Source organism: Gracilinanus agilis, chromosome 4 (genome assembly GCF_016433145.1).
Source record: "Gracilinanus agilis isolate LMUSP501 chromosome 4, AgileGrace, whole genome shotgun sequence".
NCBI lineage: Eukaryota > Metazoa > Chordata > Mammalia > Didelphimorphia > Didelphidae > Gracilinanus > Gracilinanus agilis.
Genome location: NC_058133.1, coordinates 37,670,867 through 37,693,157, shown reverse-complemented (window position 1 = coordinate 37,693,157; position 22,291 = coordinate 37,670,867). Strand labels below are relative to the sequence as shown.

General features: G+C 35.1%; 1 long non-coding RNA gene across 1 annotated transcript; it reads right to left on the bottom strand.

Moving 5' to 3' along the window:
• Positions 1–7,012: 7,012 nt before the first annotated feature.
• LOC123245063 lies at positions 7,013–22,000 on the bottom strand. The gene is made up of 4 exons (XR_006506099.1): positions 21,835–22,000; positions 16,052–16,161; positions 11,091–11,161; positions 7,013–7,827 (listed from the first exon to the last, which is right to left on the bottom strand). It is a non-coding gene; the product is annotated as an uncharacterized LOC123245063 (long non-coding RNA).
• Between the last annotated feature and the right edge of the window lie 291 nt (positions 22,001–22,291).

The following is a 22,291-nucleotide window of genomic DNA, read 5'->3' as shown; positions in this document are numbered from 1 at the left end:
GTCTCAGATACCATGGGGGAGACTACCTAGGACAAAAGGGTATTTAGCATTTACCCTGGGGTCCATTATTCAGTCTGCAACTGCTAGCCTGAGATTCCCTTCAGGGTGGATTCCCTCTGGAACAGGGAACAAGCTCAAGCTTTGGGGGTCTCCAACCTACAAACTATTTCTAAACTTGGGATTCATCATACCTCACTAAGCTACAAGTTTGGGAACTCTAGATTCCATGTCGACAATCCTTTATAATTCTAAGATTCCTTGAAATTTGAGCCTGGACCTCTGTCTATAAAATATGTGGATCTACTTCACAGGATTGTTCATTTCCACAAAATATTTATGTACCTATCCTGTGCTAGGCAGGTTGCTAGGGCAAGGGACAAAAAGACAAGGAAAAAAGTCCCCATTCTCAAGGAGCTTATATTCTAATGGAAATGTTATTTTAATTGAAAGCCAACCAGAAATATTATCAATAAATCCTGATCTACAAACTCTTATCTGCTGTTCTCTGTTCAAAACACTATCCACATCCAGAAAAAGAACTGTGGGAGTAGAAACACAGAAGAAAAACATTTGCTGGATCACATGGTTGGATAAGAATATAACTAGGCATATAGGCTCTAAATGATTACCCTATTGCAAACATTAATAATATGGAAATAGGTCTTGACCAATGATTTATAAAAAACCCAGTAGAATTGCTCCTTGGCTATGAGAGGAGGGAGGGAGGGAGGAGGGAAGGGAAAGAACATAAATCATGTAGCCAAGGGAAAATATCCTAAAAGTAATTAAAGATAGAAATAAATTTTTAAAAGATATGACTTTCTTTCTAGCCACTCCCTCCTCCTCTCTTCTTGGGCATAAATTTCTCCATTCAAAGGGATAATGATGGCAGTCTAAAATTCACTCAGCAAGCTATCTCAATGATTACTGACTCATTTTAATTCCAGGGGAACATCTGATGAATGAATCCATTCTAAGAGACTGTTAAAACAACTCAATAAATTTTCTCTTTGAATGAGCCCTTATGTCAGTGCAAACTGGAGAAACAATAGTTTAAATTTACCAATCTTCTGAGTTTTCCCAATTTCTGTACTCTTGATGCTGGGATAGTTTAACTAACCATGGCTTTCATAGAAAAATAATTAAGAAGAAAAATGATTAAGGAAAATTATACATGCTAAAACTTCTATATACTGCAAGAGACATAGGCAAGACTATTCTTTCTTCCCAGAAGCTGTATAAAGACAAAGCAGGAAATCTTTGTGCATTAGGCTAGAATCAATATGCCCCTTGTCTCAATCCCAACCCATTGGCATCTTACCTTAACATTTTGTTTCTGAACTATCATACTCCCAATCTGTATTGTTCTCCATCCCAAAGCTGAGGGAGCCACATGCCACTTGTTCTCTCCATATGGTCATCTATGACCTTTCTGACAAGTTTCTCAAGATTGTCTTTCAACCCACCAGCCCTTAGCTCTCAGGGTCAAGTGGTTCCCTTTCCCCAGGCACTCAGTCCCTCTCTCCTAAAAACAAAAGCTGCAGGGATACAGAAGCAATTGTAAAGAAAAAAGTCAAATGCCTTACCCATTCTCATCTGCCAATTCTTGCCAGTTACTGAAAAGAAGTGTGAAGCTGGTAAAATTCTACAACAGGTTATTAAATGGCTGATTAGTGAATACCTAGAGAAAGTAGTGATCACAAATTTAGTGCTCTAGAATTTGTGATTAATCAAGACTTTGAAAAAATTACTTATGTATAAAAGGGCATATCTATGCCATGATATGCAAGAAGCCTCCTTGGTCATGTTTTCTTTTGATGTAGATTATTGTCAGCTAGACATACAGCTGGGTTATGAAGACAAAGAATACATTAGATGTAATATAAACATGAAAGAGAGATGGGACTCAGTGCAATTATAAGAAAAGGAAGTGCTAAGCAGAAATATTAACAAAGCAAAGTATAGTTACTGATACACAGTGACCTATTTATGACTGCAACATCTACTAAGAATTATTACAAGTTGATCAGATGGTTTTGACCTTGCAGCCAAACAGAATTCTTGTATGTGGGAGAACAAATCCATGTTTCTTCATGTTAGTTTTACCCACTTTCAGGCATGACTAAAGAATCTTAAGATTCTTATAAGGGCAATGCCCCCCTCCCTTATTTTCTATTTTAGAATCAATACTGAGTATTACTTCCAAGTGTCAAAAGATAGGTAGGCGATAGGTAGTATGGGGTAGGCTATTGAGACATGGCTATGAAGTCTGAAGATAGAATTGAACCCAGGACCTTCCATCTCCAGGACTGTCATTCTATCCACCATACCACCCAGCTGTCCAAATGCACCAATTTTCAAAAAAGGAAAGCAAGTAAGTTTTTAAACTAGAGGCCATTGAACTTGGCTTGCTCTTTGAATAACATTATAGAACTGATTAAAGTGTTATAATGAACACCTAGTAAAGGAGGCAGTGATCACAAAGAGCTAATGAATGGCTTCTTTAACAATAGGTCAGGTCAAATGGTCAAGGGACAAGAATAGGCAGTTTTCAAATAAAGAAATCAAAACTATCAATAAGCACACGAAAAAGTTCTAAATCCCTCCTGATCAGAGAAATGCAAATTAAAACAACTTTGAGGTACTCCCTGCACCTAAGAGATTGGCCAATATGGCAGCAAAGGAAAGTCATAAATGTTGGAGGGGATGAGGCAAAATAGGGACATTAATGCATTGCTGGTGGAGTTGTGAACCATTATGGATGGCAATTTGGAAATATGCCCAAAGGGCTTTAAAAGACTGCCTGCCCTTGGACCCAACCATACCACTGTTGGGTTTGTGCCCCAAGAGATAACAAGGAAAAAGACTTGTACAAAAATATTTAGTCACACTTTTTGTGGTGGCAAAAAAACTGGAAAATTCCATCAATTGGGGAATGGCTGAACAAATTGTGGCATCTGATGGTGATTGAATACTATTGTGCTCAAAGGAATAATGAACTGGAGGAATTCCATGTGAACTGGAAAGACCTCCAGGAAGTGATGCAGAGTGAAAGGAGCAGAACCAGGAGAACATTGTACACAGAGATGGATACATTGTAGCACAATCGAATGTAACTGACTTCGATACTAGCAGCAAAGCAATGATCCAGAACAATCCAGAGGAACTTATGAGAAGGATGCTATCCACATCCAGAGAGAACCATGGGAGTAGAAATGCATAAGAAAAACATAGGTTTGATCACATGGTCCAATATGGATATGATTAGGGGTCTTGATGTTAAAAGATCACTCTACTGCAAATACGAAGAACATGGAAAGAGGCTTTGCACAACGATGCATGTATAACTCAGTGGAGCTCCTTGTCAGCTTTGGGAGAAGGGAGGAATAAGCTGGGATGTGTGTGTGTGCGTGTGTGTGCGTGTGTGTGTGCGTGTGTGTGTGTGAGAGAGAGAGAGAGAGAAAGAGAGAGAGAGAGAGAGAGGAGAAGGAGAAGGAGAAGGAGAAGGAGAAGGAGAAGGAGAGGGAGAGGGAGAGGGAGAAACAGAGAGAGAGAGAAAATATGTAACTATGGAAAAATATTCTAAATAAAAGAATAGGTTAGGCCTCATCAATCTTAGTTTTGGCCTTCTTTGGAGGGAGGCGAGAGCAGGTTATTAGATCAAGGGGGATATAGAAATAAGTTGCCTAAATTTCAGTAAAGCATTTGACAAATTTTCCCACACTGGTTGGAGGAAAAAAATAAAGAGATGTGGCCTAGGTAATAGCATAATTAAAATGGATTTGGAATTGGTTGAATGGCTACACTTACAAAATAGTTTGTAATAGTGACAAGGGGGAAGGTTTCATTTAGCAAAAGAACTAAAAATTCTTGACTGTCTTATTGATAATTTCATTTTGGGGGGAAAAAAGGAGAGAAAGATCTGTTATTATGAACCCAATTCTTACTAATAAGGAAAAAAATTAGAAATCTGAGGCAGGTGGCTTTAAATTATGAATATAAAAGCATGGCACAGTCCTGTAAGAATTGTTGGGAAGACTAACATTTATTAGGAGCAAAGGATTGCCATAACTACAAAGGAAAACAGCTTTTAAAGTGATGTTTAGGGTGAGAGGAGTCATTTTTGGGGGTTGAGAAAAAACAAAGAGAAAAGACATCTGCTTGTAGAAGATGGGAAGATGATAACAAACAACAGGTCAGTTAAACTTGATATAGCTTTTCTTTTTTTGCCTTTTAGAGAAAATGATCTTTGAAATGGAGAGAAAAAGAATTCTAACTAAAACTCAAAATAAGTGACCTGGTAGGGGAGGAAACATCTCCTAAATAAATTTTAAGTAACCTGATATTCAACTAAACACCAGCATGATGAAAAAACTTCCTGAGTCATTTTCAAGGTTTCCAGAGGACAAGAGGAGTCTATCCAGGTGCCTCCCATCTTGAGAATGAAGCCCTTTCCTTCTATAATGATCTATACATTCCCATCAGCCTTGCCCCCCTCTGCTTCCTGGCACACAACTTGCTTAGCACAAACACACAACTCCTCATCCATTCATCCTCCTGTCTCAGACTTGGCAATCAAACCACAGTAGTCAAGACTGATTTTTTGCTCTCAAGATGCCTGGTGCTAGAAGCACAGAAGGGATGATTGCAGCAGCTACTGGCTGGAGTCTCAAATTTCTTGCACTCATTTTGTTCTGTGTGGTTAAACTCAGGAAGATAACACCTGATGAATCCAAGTACATACAAGCATGAAATTTAGGACTCTATAGACAAAACTATTAAAACTCTACAAATCATCTTGAAATAAGTTATTTGGCTTTTTAAATTAGAATAGAAGAACAAATGTCCAAATTCGGCAAGGTATTAATACTTTCACACCTAGTTTCAAAGTATTACTTGACCCTGATTATTTTTCCTTTGTCTATAGTTTAATAACGCAATTATATCCATAAACATTTGTCAAACTGAATCAACAGGACAAACATAAAATACCAATTGTATTCCCAGCACTATCTTGACAATAAAAGGACACACACAAAAAATGTGATAACCAAGAGCTACTGCTCAATAGAAGAATGGTGAAAGGATATGAAGTTTTTTGAAAGAACTGCAAATTATAAAAAACATTAACTGCCACTGAGAATATGAGGAAAGCAAATTAAAACAACTCAAATTTATCCCTCTCTAACACATAGAGAACTTTGTTAAATTTATACAAGTAAGGGACATTTCCCAATTGAAAAATGGACAAAAGATATGAATAAACAGTTCTTGGATGAAAAAAAATCAGTCATATATATGTATATGAAAAAATGTTCTCAATCACAACTGATTAGAGAAATGAAAATCAAAATAATTCTGATATGTCATCTCACACCTATCAGACTAGCTAAAATGATAAAAGGGCAAAATGATCAACATTAAGGAGGATGTGGGAAAACAGGGACACTGATGGAACTACAAATTGATCCAACCATTTTGGAGAGCAATTTGGAATCACCCCAGAGGTTTATATAAATCTATGTATATCCTTAAGTCTAGCAATATTGGTTTGATCAGGGAAAAAGGAAAAGAAATCTTCATGTTCCAGAATTTTAGAGCAACTTATGGTGGCAAAGAACTGGAAACTGAGGGGATGTCCATCAGTTGGGTGGTATATATTGCAATGTAATACTACTGTGTCTTAAGAAACTATGAGTAGATTAAATTAAAAAAAAAAACATGGAAAGATCTACATGAAATAATGGAAGAGTGAAATTAATAGACATTATGCACAAATACCAAAATTAACATTTGAAGATAACTTGTGAATGTCTACCTCCAAATTAAGAACTGATAAACAGAAATACTAAACAAATAATTTATACATCCACGTATTTTTGTCAGGTGAACCCTTCTATGGTATAGGGAGGAGAAGAAAGGCCTGAGATACCTAGGAATAAATTCTATCTGAAGTTTAAATGAATTAATTTTTATAAAGAAAAAGTTCACTCATACCAAATGAGAATTGACAAAACAACAAATTAAAGGAGAGGATTTACTTTACCTTATATGGGGCAATAAGGCTTAGTGCACAATAGAATTTAAGCTATTTCTATAATTATGATGACACATTTCTTCCACTTATATTTAAAGATCCTTTTTTATCATTGAAAAAGAAATTCTAAAGATCTTTTTAGTATCTTTTGGAGTCTATTACTATCTGTACTTAGTAGGTGACTAATGTTTACTGAATTTAAAAAAAAAAAAAGCTAACCAAGAAAAGCAAAATAAGAATAATCAATCCTGGAGGAGCTGTGGGAAGAAAAGAATACCAATACACTGTTGGAAGAGCTATAAATTGATCCAATTATTTGGTATATTCATTTGGAATTATGCAAAAGTGTGATGTCATTGGTTTTTTTTTTTGACTCCCAAAATCCTTTTACTGCATGTATAAACCCTAAGGGGTTCAAAGATTAAAACCAGAGTCAAGGCAAGATTCCTAATATTAATAAAAAACTAGAAACAAAATGAGTGCTCATTAGATAGTGAAAGGCAATCCAATATATAAATGTAATAATTACTGCTATGATGTTCACAAGAAGGAACCCAAAATCCAACTGATTCAAGAAAGCAAAAAGGAATGGTTCTAGTGAACTGATAAGGGAATTTATTAGTGTTCTTTCTCCCTCCCTCCCTCCTTCCCTCCCTAAAGGTATTGTGTGCCATTGGAGAAGTATTAGAGAACTCACTGCAGGTAGGCAAATATCAATATTTTTAAAAGAGGATGTTGATACTTCAAATTATAGATCATCAAGCTCAATTTTTGGGGGTGGTAAAGTTTTAGATAGGATTATTAAAGAGATTTGTGAGAATTTAAACAATTATTATTACACTCTGATGCATCACTCATTAAGAACAAATGATGGCATAATAATCTTATGTCCTTTCTAGACAGGGTCACTAGATTAGTACACATGACAAAATCTCTCATTATGTTTTTGTAAAAATACATTTTATTGATGCCTTTTGTCTTTATATTACAATTTCCCATAAAGCCCTTCAAACTAAATCATATCCTGTGACATACAGAAAGAATTAAACAAATATATTGACATAGACATTGTGCTAAAAATGTATGTAACATTCTGTCCTGACAGATCAACATATCTGTTCCCTGAGGGAAATGTATTTCATTATCTCATCTCTAGAACCTTCCTTTTTTTCCACTACTGGAGTTCAACTTCCTTTTAAGGATCTATTTATATATATATATTTTTTAAACTTACTGTATTTCTGCAGTCATATATATTTGTTCTCCTGGTTCTCTTCATTTTCCACCAATTTCAAATACATCTTCCTGTTTCTTTGAATTCTTCCTATGCATCATTTCACACTCTATAACATTCAATTACATTGATCTTTCAAAAATTTTCCAATTTTTTTCAGCCATTTCTTATTCAATAAACACGTATTCTGTTTCTAGTTCTTTCTTACCACACAAAGAGTGCTCCTGAGTATACCAATATATACTGTACTATTGTTTCTGCTTTCTGTGGTCCTTGGCCAAAGTCTCTCATGAAATGCTGAGTGAGAAAAAGGAAATCTGATTTGGATGAGGATAGAAGTTATGTGATTTCAGAATTGATAAAATGACTGATGAATGGATCACTTTCACTGCGGAGGGATATCTAGTAGAGGGTCATAAAGTTCTGTCCTTAACTCTGGAGAGGCACATTTATCAATGACTCAAGAAAGCAAAGATGGCACGTTTGTCAAATTTGTAAATGACATGAAGTTGAGGAAATGGATGACAGAACTGGAGTCCAAAAAGATCCTGATGAGCTGAAGCAAAGACAAAACATAACCAGGATTAATGTAATATCCTATATCTGGGTTAAAAAGTATCATCTTTACAATGGCAGTATGTGGGAAGGGAGGAAAGAAGTCCATCCTAAACACACACCTCTTGGAGCTTTAATGGATTGTTTGTCATGAGTGTAATGTGGAAGGAAAAATTATGATGTTATCTTATGGTGTATTAATAGAAAAATAGCATCCTAAAACATTAAAGTAATTGTATTGCATTCTATATGGATCAGACTAAATCTGGAAACTTGATCTAGCTCTGGGCATCACATGCAGTGTAGCTTAGAAGAGGATGACCAAGATGGTGAGGGAGCGAAGAACCATTCTAGGGGGAGATCTGAATGAATTGGTGGTGACTAACCTGAAGAAGGGAAGATTTAGGAAGGGGTGAATTCTTCAAATACTTGTAGAATTACCATGAAAAAGATGGCTTAGATACATTCTATTTGGCACAAAAGTTACAGGATGTAGAATCACTAGAAGGAAACCTTTCTAACAAATAGAGGTTTTTGAAATGGGAGCAGAGGCAAGGAAGGGAGAAATTGAGTTTATCTATGAACTAGGTGCCAGATGATTAATTTGTTGATATTGGAGATATAAGTAGGAATCGTGCTTTGTGTATTTAGTTATTGGTCTAGACTCTGGAAGTCTTGTTCCATCTCCAAAATTCTACTATTCTAAGTTTTTTTTCTTTATCATAAATTATGAACCACATTTTGCTCAAAGCAACACTGCAATTGAGTTGTTTTTTAGCAGATAGTTCAAGAAGATTTTGCCTAAGGGTCTTGTTAGCAAGAGAGCTACCACAATCAGCCTTATGATATTTTGAATATCAGAATCATCACTGAAAATGTGTGAACAAAGTGTTAACTTTGCTTTCAGGTGGATGTAAAACATCAGCTTTGAGGTGGATAAATGTCTCTCTAAAATTTGAAGTTTGAATCTCACCTTCTATGAGAAGCTACAGTGATTAGCTTTAAAAGGTTCTACCTAAAGTTGAAAGACTACTACAGAAATCATTTGTAACTGATTTGACAATATAAAAGACTTAAATTATCAGATGCTTTGGATTATGCAGCCCAAGGGTATACACTGTAGATAATTAAGAGCTGACTATAATCTTTACCTTTGTGCAGGGCTTGCCATTGTATCAGGCTTGAACTGAAAATGATGCAGAGTCTGAGGTCAAGATTGCGCGCTCTCTCTCTCTCTCTCTCTCTCTCTCTCTCTCTCTCTCTCTCTCTCTCTCTCAATGGTTTCATATTCTGAGAAACTGTTTGCTTCTATTTTTATCTATCTTGGACTTCATTTCTTTTCTTTCAGAAATGAAACTTTAAGAATTTTAGCACTAAGGAATTTTTCCGTGCCTAGTTTCCCCACTTTGAATTCATTTTTCTTTTGCTCTTACATTAGCTATTGTTCCCTCTTTTGCTGAAACAATAACTGCAGAACATTCAAAACCTAAAACTGCTAAATTTATTTCTAAAAATAAATAGGGGGAGAGGCAGACAGACTTTGTCTGTCTTCCCTGCCCTTTCCAGTACTATCTCTGATCTAATGGAGCCTGGATAATTAAAAAGGAATATTTACACCAAGATGAAAGTACAAAGCTTCTAGAAGAGTTATATGAATCAAAATGGCTTTTCTTTCATTTTCCAGGTAATGCCATCTAGTGGCCATTTTAAATGTATTGAGGATTAAGGGGAAGTAATTATAATAAAATCCATGGTAGGAGATACTATCCCTTTTAGAAAGCTTGACAAGAAGTTAGTCATAAATGCTGCTTCCAGACATTAAATCTGGTCCCTTTCAACTCATCTGACTCCTTAACCCAGCTATGAATTAAATCTAACATCTTTTATAAGTCTTAAGGGAACATGAACCACACAAGTACTCAATAGTTACCCTATTTTAAAGTTCCTCTTCCCTGGACAGTTTTCATTAGTGGGAGGTGTAAGGATGGGGATGGGATGGGACAAAAAGAGCCAGAAGAAGGTCGTTGGTGACAGTTTGTGCCAGTTGAGACCAGAGAGGGCAGCATTAGACTTAACAAAAGTGAGATGTGATTGGGAGAGATTTAATAGCATCCCTAAGTTCAGAAATCTTATATATTTTCTTTGTGCACCAGCATGGATTAGAATGGAGACAAAAAAGAACCTAACCTGATGATTTGATGATCATCTTACCAGGAATATTATTGTATTTAACACTATTTATAACCAATAGCTACCTTTAAAGTACTACCAAGCACAAAACAGGCCAATTATTATTGTTGAGGGGTCTGCAGCTTTATTGGCATTTCTCTCAATAAGTTTCTGCACTAATGTTGTCAATAGAAATTCTAAGACTATTCCAACTTCAGGGAAGTATAAAGTATCAAGAATATGGGTGTCCTATTCAAGGAAACAAGTCCACTTTGCTGACAATGACAGCAAGCTACTATATATCAGGGCATGATAACTATGTCTCTGGTGGAGATTATGGTAGTGTGTAAATATAATGCTCTAACCCATTCATAGTCAAACTCTACTTACCCTAGGCATAGAGATGGTGTCATTCCCACCTCCCTTAGTGGGGAGGGGAGATGAGTTACCCACACTGTGACAATAAGTAACAAATCAAGAACTAGGGACTGCCCTTTGGGCAGTCCAAATGAGTATAGAGACTGCCATTTGTCCACTTGAATGAGAGGTGAACCCACAGGAAGTGACGAAAGACACTTTCTCTTTAAGTATGTTGGTTACTTCCTGTTGGGGGAGTTCCCGCTTTGAACTTGGCGCTGAAGGACCTCTGAGGAGACCTCAGGCAGCTTCCACTCTGAGTGATCACGTGGGTTAAGTTAGGCTGACTTCCTTAGGCCTACCTTGGCGTTTCCAAACTCTACCTTTAAGTAGGCTCTAGCCTACCTGATTGCTGGGCCTTGTGGCTTGTGTAGCCTCATTTATTTAGCCTTTTAACCTTCTCTCAGAGGCCTGGACTAGACTCTCCTTCACTCTATTTCCCTACCTTTTACCCTCCTAACTGTAAACTACCTTAAACCCAGTCCTGACTTGGGTCTAACTTAATTACAGAATCAATCTGAATTGTTGATTCCTAGCAGCCACACTTTAAATATATATCTATAAAATACCTAAAATCTCCCTCTTACATAGGATGATCTAGTGGGGACTAAGGCAGGATAATTAGGTTTATTGTAATAAACCCAAAAGGTTGTGTTTTCTCTCACTCTTTTCACTTACCCCTTTGGATTTCACACATATATACTTTTTGAGAACTGGATCCTGATGTTCCTTGGCCTTACAAACATTATCTGTAGAAAGACAAGAAAAACAAGGAAATGGCCTAAAACTTCATTTCAGTTGACTTCCCCCCTGACCATCTGCCTATATGAGTTTCTGATAACTATATCAGGAGATATAGGTATATATACAAGTATATATACAAGTACCAACCATGAGATTAAACCAGAAGGTTCTGAATTTTAACTACTTTTTAGGGCTGGCCTCGTTTATAAAAGTGCTTTGAATGGAACAACAAATAAAAGTTCTTCCATAACACATGTTCTAGAACATGGCAGCAGCATCTCTTATCTCTCAGTGGACTGTTCTCAGAATCTATTGCTTTCCTCTAAGTTTTGATGGGCTTTGCTAGCACTGAAGAAATGATGCTGTGACTTCTAAAGATACCCAAATAAAAAGACTTAAAAGCTATCTGTCCATTTATGAAAAGAACTCTCAGATAGCTAGAGCCCTTTCCCATGGATTAGAGTTCTGTCATCAGTGCAGCCTCTACCATTTAAGCCCTTTTTACAGAATATAACTTCTTGGGATTGAATATCATAGCAATCATTTATAGAACTTTTCAAAGACTCACAATGTATTTTGCAAACATCAGTTCATTTGATAGATATAGAAGGACTGTGAAGCAAGTTCCAAAGTCATTCCCCATTTTACAATGAGGAAACAAAGCAAAAAGGTTAAATGACTTGTTCTTGGCCATGTAGTAATAAATACAGAAGGAAACATTTGAAATTTGGTGTCTCTGATTCCAAGTCTAGAAGTTTTTCCATTGTATTGTGTTGCTTGTCACTCAATACGCACTGGAATAATTTTTTATTAAGGGGAGGATTTGTACAACTCACAAAATATTGGGACTGAATGTGAATAGAAGCTCAATTAAGGAAGGCCAGTAATGATGTGAAGCAGTGGGTGGCAGTGTGCTGCCATGCAGAATTCTTCAAGAAAGGTGTTTCTCCAGTCACTAATGAATTTGAAATTATTGATGTTTTTATTGTAATATCTTATAGGCCTTTCTAGAAATACATTACTCTTATTTTCCCCTCTTCTACTCCTTGAACACCAGAACTGAATCTCTTTTTCTAACAAAACCAGCTAAGCTAAAATATCCACCTATAAGTGACCTTGAGAGTGTATACAACATTTTGCCTTAGTATTGTACAGTTTTCCCTTCTACATAGCAACTTTCCCCATTATTATTTCAATATATCTTGTAGTCAGCATAAGACATTAAATGGGAATTTGGGGGGAACTTTATAGATGCCACAGACAAAAGTTTAGAAAAATGTCAAAGTGTAATTAACCCGAAATTTACAATAAGGTACTGGAAACATTCCATAAAATTAAAAGAAAAAATTTAGATTTGTTCTCTGGTATGATGGAAGAGGAAAACTTTTACCCAGATTTTCCAGATTACATGAATGCCACACCCCTAAACTCCACAATGAGAAAGGGATAACTATTATCTGTCCAAAGAATAACCATATTTAATCATCAATTTATAAATATTATGTGTTTTCTTTCAGTAACATACATTTTTTTCAGTTTTGCTCCCTCCATTCTATATCAGTTTATATAAATTTTTCCATGTTTTGCTAAATTCTATATAGTCATCAGTTAATTCTTATGGCCTAATTTACCTCATACCAAGTAGCATTTCTCTGGTTATTGTGAATTACCCTAATATTAAGAATATTTTGTCTTCTAATGACTCAAGTTTGTCTGCTCCTGCAGAAAAAAAAAGCTCTCTTGTTGCTCTGTATTTTGAGACTTAGTTCTCTACACACAAATCAATGAGCTGCAGATAAACTTTAACAAACAGCCCAAGATACTAATATGAAATTTTTAGAATCAGGAGTTCTTCTTTACTTCTTTCCCTTTCTCCACCCAGGAAAAAAAAGTCAATAGTTGTTTAGTTTATATAAGTAATAGCTAGAATGAAAAGGTGGGAAAGAGAGGCTAAGAAGTATAATTTGGTACTGAGAATTATCATCAAAAGGTCAAAAACCTCACAATTGAAAAGAAAATGAGTTTTAAAATCTTTCCTTTCCCAAGTATACTATTTTCTGTGCTCACCTAATTTACTTATAGTTTCCTTTTTTATATTCAAGTCATTCACACATCCTGAATTTATCTTGGTATAGGGTGTGAGATGTTGATCTAGAACCCAATCTTTCCCATACTGTTTTCCAATTTTCCCAGCTGCTGAGGTCACTTAACCCAAGTAAGTCTATTCCACTGATCCTCCCCATCTGTCACTTAGCCAGTACCATATTGTTTTGATGACTAGTATTATATGCTACAGTTTAAGATCTGGCACTGCTAGGCCACCTTCCTTCACATTTTTTTTTCATAATTTCCCTTGATATTCTCGATCTTTTGTTCTTCCAAATGAACTTTGTTATAGTTTTTTTCTAGTTCAATAAAAAAGTTTTTTGGTAGTTTGACAGGCATGTCACTAAATAAGTAAAATAATTTGGGCAGGATGGTCATTTTTATTATGTTAGCTCGTCCTATCCACTAGCAATTAATGTTTTTCCAATTGTTTAAATCTAGTTTTAATTGTGTGGAAAGTGTTTTGTAGTTGTGTATTTATAATTCCTGTGTTTGTTTTGGCAGATAGTATACTTGTCAGATCTTTGGGAAATATTTTTAAACCAAGCAAGGGTTAGAAAAAATTACAAAATGTAAAATAAATAATTTTGATTACATTAAATTAAAAAGGTTTTGTACAAACAAAACCAATGCAAACAAAATTAGAAGGAAAGCAACAAATTGGGAAAAAAATCTATATAACAAAAAATTCTGACAAAGTCTAGTTACTCAAATATATAAGGAGCTAAATCAATTAAACAAAAAAAAAAAAAAATCAAGCCATTCCCAAATTGATAAATGGGTAAGGGACATGAGTAGACAATTTTCAGATAGAGAAATCAAAACAATCAACAAACACATGAAAAAGAGTTCTAAATCCGTCCTGATTAGAGAAACTCAAATTAAAACAATTTTGAGGTAACCCCTGCACCTAGAAGACTGGCCAATATGGCAGCAAAAGAAAGTCATGAATGTTGGAGGGGATGTGGCAAAATAGGGACATTAATGCATTGCTGGTGGAGTTGTGAATTGTCCTAACCATTCTGGATGGCAATTTGGAACTATGCCCAAAGGGCTTATAAAAGATTGTCTGCCCTTTGAACCAGCCATACCACTGCTGGGTTCATACACCAAAGAGATCATAGGGGAAAAGACTTGTACAAAAATATTTATAGCTGCACTCTTTGTAGCGGCAATGAGGGAATGTCCTTCAATTAGGGAATGGCTGAACAAATTGTCGCATCTGTTGGTAATGGAATACTATTGTGCTCAAAGGAATAATGAACTGGAGGAATTCCATGTGAACTGGAAAGATCTCCAGGAATTGATGCAGAGTGAAAGGAGCAGAACCAGGAGAACATTGTACACAGAGACTGATTCAATGATACATGGAAAACCCAGTGGAATTACACATTGGCTACGGGGGGTGGGGGTTGGGGGTGGGGATAGGGGTGGAATTGGGGGAGAGAGAAAGGACATGAATCATGTAACCATGGGAAAATATTTTAAATTTTAAAAAAAATTTTTTTAAAAGAAAATGAGGAATAAACTAATCCAACCCCTACTTGAAAAATGATTTTCCCTCAACAACATCCATGAAAAATGATTGTCTAGGCCTTGTTTAAATAATATAGTCCCTGGAAATGCATTTACAAATGAGGAAACTGGAGGCACAGATGTTAAATGACTAGTCCTTGGTCATGCAAGTAATAAATACAGGAGGAAAGATTTGAAACTGGGTGTCTCTCAAAGACAGCCATTTCCATTTTCAACCGCTCTAAAGTGGTAATGGAATTCTTCATTATACTATACAAAAAATTTAGCCTTCTTTATCTTTTGTCTATTGATCCTGTAACTCCAGCCCTGCAAAGTGAACAACTCTAATGTTCCACAATAGCACTTCTAATGATTGAAGTCAATGGCAGGTGACAAAGTTCTCTGGAAAAAGTTCTTATTGTATTAAGACTGTTAAGATTTTCATATAATTGAAAAGATGAGAGAAGATGGGTCTTTTCAGGTCATCTAAATTAAATTTAGGAACAAGTATGCCATCGACTCATTAAATAATGTGTATATCCTTACTATTAAAACAATCAGAATCATCAGTTTGAGCTTTGCCAAAGAAGGTCATTAATTCATAAGAATACGGCACTTAGAGGACTATAACTGGCAATGCTCTGATGCCCCAGGGTTCTCAGAGACTCAAAGTCCTGTCTCATCATTTGGAAGTAGAAGACTGCTCTAAGAAAGACAGACACATTGATCAAAATATAGCACAGATGCCAAACATTTAAGAACTTTCTCCAGAAGAAAGATGATCTAGCTAAAAGATTCCAGGGGGAATAAAATATGATTTAAAATTATGTAATGGCAAGAATTTTTACAAAGAAGAATCCGTTGTAGTGCAAAAGCCATTGGCATTGTAGAATGATTTCTTGAGTCTTCTTACCAGTTAAAATCTTGTCAATTTATTTTAGTTTTCTTTTCCTGTCTTGTAACCTAGATTTATTTTCTCTCTCTACGTACATACGTACAAATATAGACATATGTATGTTTCACATTAATCTGCAATACACATGTGTGATTTTTCTTTGGCTTGTAGCTCCAAAAGGGCAGAGGGCCCACTCTGAACTTCTTTCAGTCTCCACAGCTTTTGCGATGTTTCTTTATAAATACTGGGAGCTCCATACATGTTTGGGAGGATTACATGGAGTTTTTCTGAAGAGACTACCACAGGATATGATGCTCACATTATACCATATTGTTCCTTACACTTCGCCCAAATCCCTCTTGCTATAATGAATATCTACCTCCTATTGTTTGACCTTCCAGGGGGAGAGAGACCAGCTGACCACCATCTTCTGGATAATGATGCCTTCATATACTCCTGGGCGATATACTCTAGATAGTGTCACATAACCTAAAATTAGACAAATGATAGGCCTTAACCTTTACAAAGTACTACAAATACTGTTACAGATTATATTCTTTGTTCTAAATGCATACAAAAGACTTTAACCTACAAAAATTTTCCCAGATTAAGTTCACAGACCTGAAACCAAGATCTTCTAAAACATACAAACTGAAAGTAATTCATTTATAATCTTTAGTCATTTCATGAACTCTCAAAATTGATACTTGGTGGTCATGCAACAATTTGGGTTAATTCCACCTTAAAAATGAGACAGAAAAAGATTAATCAAAATATCTACTTCAGAGCATCTTCATTTTTCATCACTACGTCTTAGAAGGTTAAGTATATTCCTTGTCCCTATTTTGTATTAGAGAATGCTTTTCAGATGTCTCTTATTTCTTTCACAAAATATCCTCCTGCAAATTTTCTTATTTTACGCACAAAGGCATTTATTGCTTCTTTATGCTCAATTAGTGAGCAATAGTTTTAAGTTTGGTTTTCCAAAGCAACTTCCTCATGCTATTTTTCTAGTATTTATGCTAGAAAAACCATGAATGCATGAGCATTCCTAGAAAACTGCTAGGGAATTCCTAGAAATCTTTTAGGAAACTTGTTACAACCAGGGGTGTGGCTGACATATATGTGCATATAGAATTCACTTTTAAGCTTACTATCTATTATTAACATTTTATCTATTATTTTCTTCCTTTTTAAAAAACTAAGGCAGAAAAGTGGTATGGACAATTCGGGGGAAGTGACTTGCCCAAGGTTACACAGCTAAAAAGTATTTGAGGCTCTCCATTATTTTAAGTTAAGACAGTCAAACAAACAAACAAACAAAAAAAATCAAATCTTGATTTGTAGTTTACCAAACTTGTAAGGTGCAAATGGTCATGATAACATTTTAACAATCAGATCTCCTAAGTCAGTAATAGCTGGCTATAGCCCACTCCCAGATACAAACTAGTTTCTTGATTCCTAATGTAAATGGTTATACTAAATATTTAATAATCTGCTCCCCCAAGGCAGTAAAAGTTAGATCCTACAAGGTTTAACAGTATAAAATAAAAATTTAAGCAAGCTGTTTAGCAGCAACTAACAAACTATACCCTGAATAATGGCAAAGGTTAACTAAAGACATGTTCTGGTATGCTTACTAACTTATAAATACAAATATCCAGTAATAAACATCCTTGTGGAAACAGAAAAATAGTCTATACACGAAAAAAGGAAAAACTGAAGAATAATACCTTTCAAAGGGTTTTAGGAAAATTGATCAATGTTGTAAGGTGTTGGAATGATTAAAATTCCTGGAAGATAACCAAAAAAGGGGGGGAGAAGCAAATTATCCAAAAGCAAAGTTCACTTGCTGCATTCTTCCCATAGATTCCCTAAGATCAAGTGAATAGGAAAATTCCAAGACTTAAGAATTTGCTGAAAAACCTAGACTTGAGTTTTTAGTATTATCTAGTGATAAACATTAAATTTGGATTCCCTTTTTTTCTTTAATATAAAAAGTGAATTTTTAAGGTAAGACCTTTTTGCCTCATCAATTTAAGCTGAAATTGATACTTAAAATCAAATTCTTCAGCTGGATTTCCTAAAAATCTAGAACAATTAATCTTATGGATATAAAAATACTTCCATGATAGTATCTTGCTTTTATTCATATTCTGGAAATATTTCATGTAAGTAAAAATTAGGGTCATATTCAGGTTTTTGTCATGAGAAGATGATGTGCTTACACTTAAGCAAATTTGGGGCATCCCACTGGGTTATGTGTCATTCAGTGAGCTGGACTTAGAGAGTCAGGGGCCAGATGGTTGATGGAGAAGTCTTTTGCTGGAATCCATCTCTATAGAGCATAATGTCGCACTGTACTTGGTGACCAGGCTGTCACTGAATACAACTCAGTCACGGTATTTAAATCACATTAAGGCTTTCTTTTATTTATTTATAGACCCCCTTGTGATCTTGTCTGGCTACAATCTAATTGCTAGCCTCCATGCAGTGATATGATGTGCCACTAGTTATGTTTTTAATCCTTGCCAAAGTATATTCCAACCCTTTTAGATACAAGTAGTTGTAAGGAAAAAATGTATTTAAGATAAATTATAATGGCATATGTTTCTTTATTTTCTAATGGATATGTATTGCTGAATACTTTATTATGTTTATTATGTATATTTATAGGTTCTTATTTTCTCTAGTTTTCTCTACCTTAATAAACTGGGTTCAGAATGAGGCCAAATTTTTACCTAATACTAATTATATTCAGCTATTTTTCATTCCAGCATAGTAATTACTGATATTATTATTAAATTGCATCATGGAATGGAGACCACATTTTTCTAAACCACATGAAATATTCTGATAGCTATGTAATTCTCCTCATTGACAAGGGGAAAAAATGTACTTTGATATAGTCAATGAAAAAAGTTTATTTGTAGTTGATAGCTCTCTACCTATAACATACTAGACAAAGAATTTTGAGTAGAATGCATTGACAATTGCCAAAACCATTTCCTAGAATGGGAGTTTCTCCCTTTATCTTCAGTTGAGGAAGGACATACTAGAAATGCCTCTCATATGGAAGAAGAGCTCAGCGAAGGCTGTGATAAGTTAAAAGGCAATTACACTTTGCCCATGTATAACCCTTTATTCAGTTTATTTTAAAGTATTCAAAAATAAGAAACTAAAAACACTTGCAAACTCTACTAAAACTCAGACAAGTTTTTTCCATTAGAACATCTTGGGAAATCCAGATTCATATTTTTAAGAAATCCTTTTCTATCTGCCACACATGAGAAGTATTTCTAACATGGACACAACTTTAAATTTTTAAAATTATAAATCCTAAAAATTCTTATTACACAAAATTAATAGCTTGCTAATAACACACTTAATTTAAACAAGCATTATAAGGAAAAACCATTCAAAATTTATAAATATCTTTTAAAAATAATGTACCAGGCGTACAAAAAGTTATGCTACCAGTAAGAATAAGGATTCTTTCTTATTTGTGGTTCATGTTTAGGTAATAAGGTACCTTTACAAATAAGAATTGAATATTAAATTAACTTCACATGAAGACTGCTAGGGATCAAATACATTCATTTGTCAGCCAACAACTATTCTATATTTGAGAAACATCATTGATGTAATGTTTAATTTCTAACATGAAAAAAACTATTTCTGAAATTTATACTATAGGCAACTATATCACCTACTTAAACAATAGTCACATTAAATGGTTGGTTACCTGGCTCTTCCAGCACTCAAAGTAAAGAAAAAATAATAAAATCCTATTCATCAAAAAGGAAATCTAGTGAAAGAGAGAACATTGTATATTGGTATGTTTGACAGCATATAGCATACATAGAATAGATGTTTGATGGAACTGAATCACTTAAGCTAGTAACAGTGGATAATTATACTTTATTGGACAATAATTAAATTGGACAATAATTAAAATCTACAGGCTGGTATAGTGTGGTTTCTTATTTTTTGAAGAAGATAAGTTCCTTCTAGTGCTACATAAACACTACATAATCATTTATTATTATTATTGGAAAAGAATATTATCTTAAAATTCATTCAGTATATAACTATATAAAAATATACTATTTTAAACACTTAGGATGTTTATGTTGGAATAAGTTATTAAAATATCAATGGGGGGGCAGCTGGGTAGCTCAGTGGATGGAGAGTCAGGCCTACAGACGGGAGGTCCTAGGTTCAAATCCGGCCTCAGATACTTCCCAGCTGTGTGACCCTGGGCAAGTCACTTGACCCCCATTGCCTACTCTTACCACTCTTCCACCTATAAGTCAATACACAGAAGTTAAGGGTTTAAAAAAAAAAATAAAAATAAAAAAAATAAAAAAATATCAATGGAATTAGGATGCTAACAATGTGGGCAGAACTGATAATCTCTAATTTAAATCCATGAGACACAGAGCCACATACCAACTATCAACTAGCATTTTATATAAATGTCTTTTAGTAATTTAACTAAAGATACAAGAAGATAGTGGGGGGAAAGGTGTCATTGTAAAAATATTGATGCTTGAAGAAATGAGGCAAAAAAAAAGTACAATTTTACATCTGATCAAAATAAAAATAACAGACAAAGTATGACCCTAAATTTAAATAAACTTTCATGAATCCAAAATGATTTAAAAATGAACTGTTTAAGTTCACTAAATCATAACTGTGTAAATAGAATTAGCTCGATCCCATTAATAGTCAAAAATCTACTCAACCCAGGCGTGCTAATGATGTCACTCCCACCTCCCTTAGTGGGGAGTGGAGACAAGTTACCCACACGTGACAATAAGTAACAAATCAAGAATAAGGGACTGCCCTTTGGGCAGTCCAAATCAATGTAGAAACTGCCATTTGTCCATTTGAATTAGAGGTGGACCACAGGAAGTGATGAAAGACACGTTCTCTTTAAGTAAGTGAGTGAACTTCCTGTGGGGAAGTTGCCATCTCGAACTGGAAGAAGCATCTCCTAAGACCACAGACAGCTTACACTCAATATTGTCACGTGGGTAAGTTAGGCTGACTTCCTTGGCCTAGCTGGGCCAATTCTAACCTCTGCCTATCTGGCTGTTGGACCTTGTGGCTTACAGCTTCATTTATTTCTAGCCTCTCCTTTTCTCTTTATTCCTACTTTTACCTACTGATTGTAAATAAACTCTTCAACCCGATGCTGACTTGGGTCTGATTTAATTACGGAATCAACCTTAAATTGTTGATTCCTGGCGGCCACATATTTTTAATATATACATATAAATACCTAAATTTTCACTCTTACATAACAAGTTTCAGTTTAGCTGAGAGTTGCCACTTATACTAGGTACAGATTACAGGTTTTCAAAGGATAAGAAAAATTGATATTAAGAATGAAACTGAATTTACTCTTTCATAGTGAGATTCAGGACATTAGGGTTCTAGGGTTACAAGGTCATCATCATGAATGAGGTATCCTTTTACTATCCTAAAATGGTAAAAAATAGAACACTTTGGGAAATATGTGGATTGGGCCAATTAAATTAACCTTAAACTCAATTTTGGTAATAAAGTTAATTCCTAATATAAATTTATTTACCTATCACTTGAGGCACCTAAGGAGAATAAATGGGTGGAGTACTGGACTTGGAGTCAAGAAGATTCAAGTTTGAATCCTATCTCAGATACCACCAGCTGTGTAAAAATAAGCAAATCACTTGACATCTCTCAGTCTCAGTTTCCTGATCTGTAAAATGGGGGAAATAATAGCATTTACCTCATATGGATGCTATGAAGATGAAGATAACATATGTAAAACGATTGCATTATTTTTAATTATAATATGAAAATTATTAAATATTATTAGACTCTCTTAATAGAATACAAACTGCATAAGCTCTTACAAAAACCTCCAAAGAAATTGGGGAAGTTTTATTGCTGTATGAAATGTGAATAAATGGGAATTTGCTTTAGTTAGTATCAGGAAGGGGAAAAGGCATATTGTACTAAAAGTGAAGGCAACCTCAAGCTTCAGTGAAAAACATGGAATGATTATGCTACAGCTTTGTTGGCGAAGACATGGCATATGTGCCCAGGTGGCACAGAGGTGGCTGCTCCCCTCCCCCTCTCCATTGCACCTGGGGATAACATTACATGACCTACCCCTCCACGTAGCAGCTCAATGCCAGCATTTCCTCCCTCTGCTGTCTGAGGTAATGCGGGGGGCTCACAGGAGGCTTGAGGGTGCAGTTTGAGCATATGATCTCTAAAAGGTTCCCAGAGTATAATACTTTCAGTTTAAGGAAAGAAGTAGTAGTAGCAAGCTCAAGTCAAATAAAATCATAAATATAACAGAAGAGGGGGGGAAATGAGGATTAATAATTAAAAAGGAAAAAAAGACACAAGTACCAAAAATGGGCTACTATCTAAATGTTACAAATTCAAATCATATTAATGTTCAACTGAAAATTAAAGGGAGAAATAAAGTCATTTAATCAATTTTCCAAGTCTCAACTTGGTTTTAACAATGAATTCCTTCCTATTTAGGAAGATCCTTACCATCCTCCTCCCCATCTCCCACCTTTTCTGATCTTGTCTCCTAAGAAGATGAACCATTTCA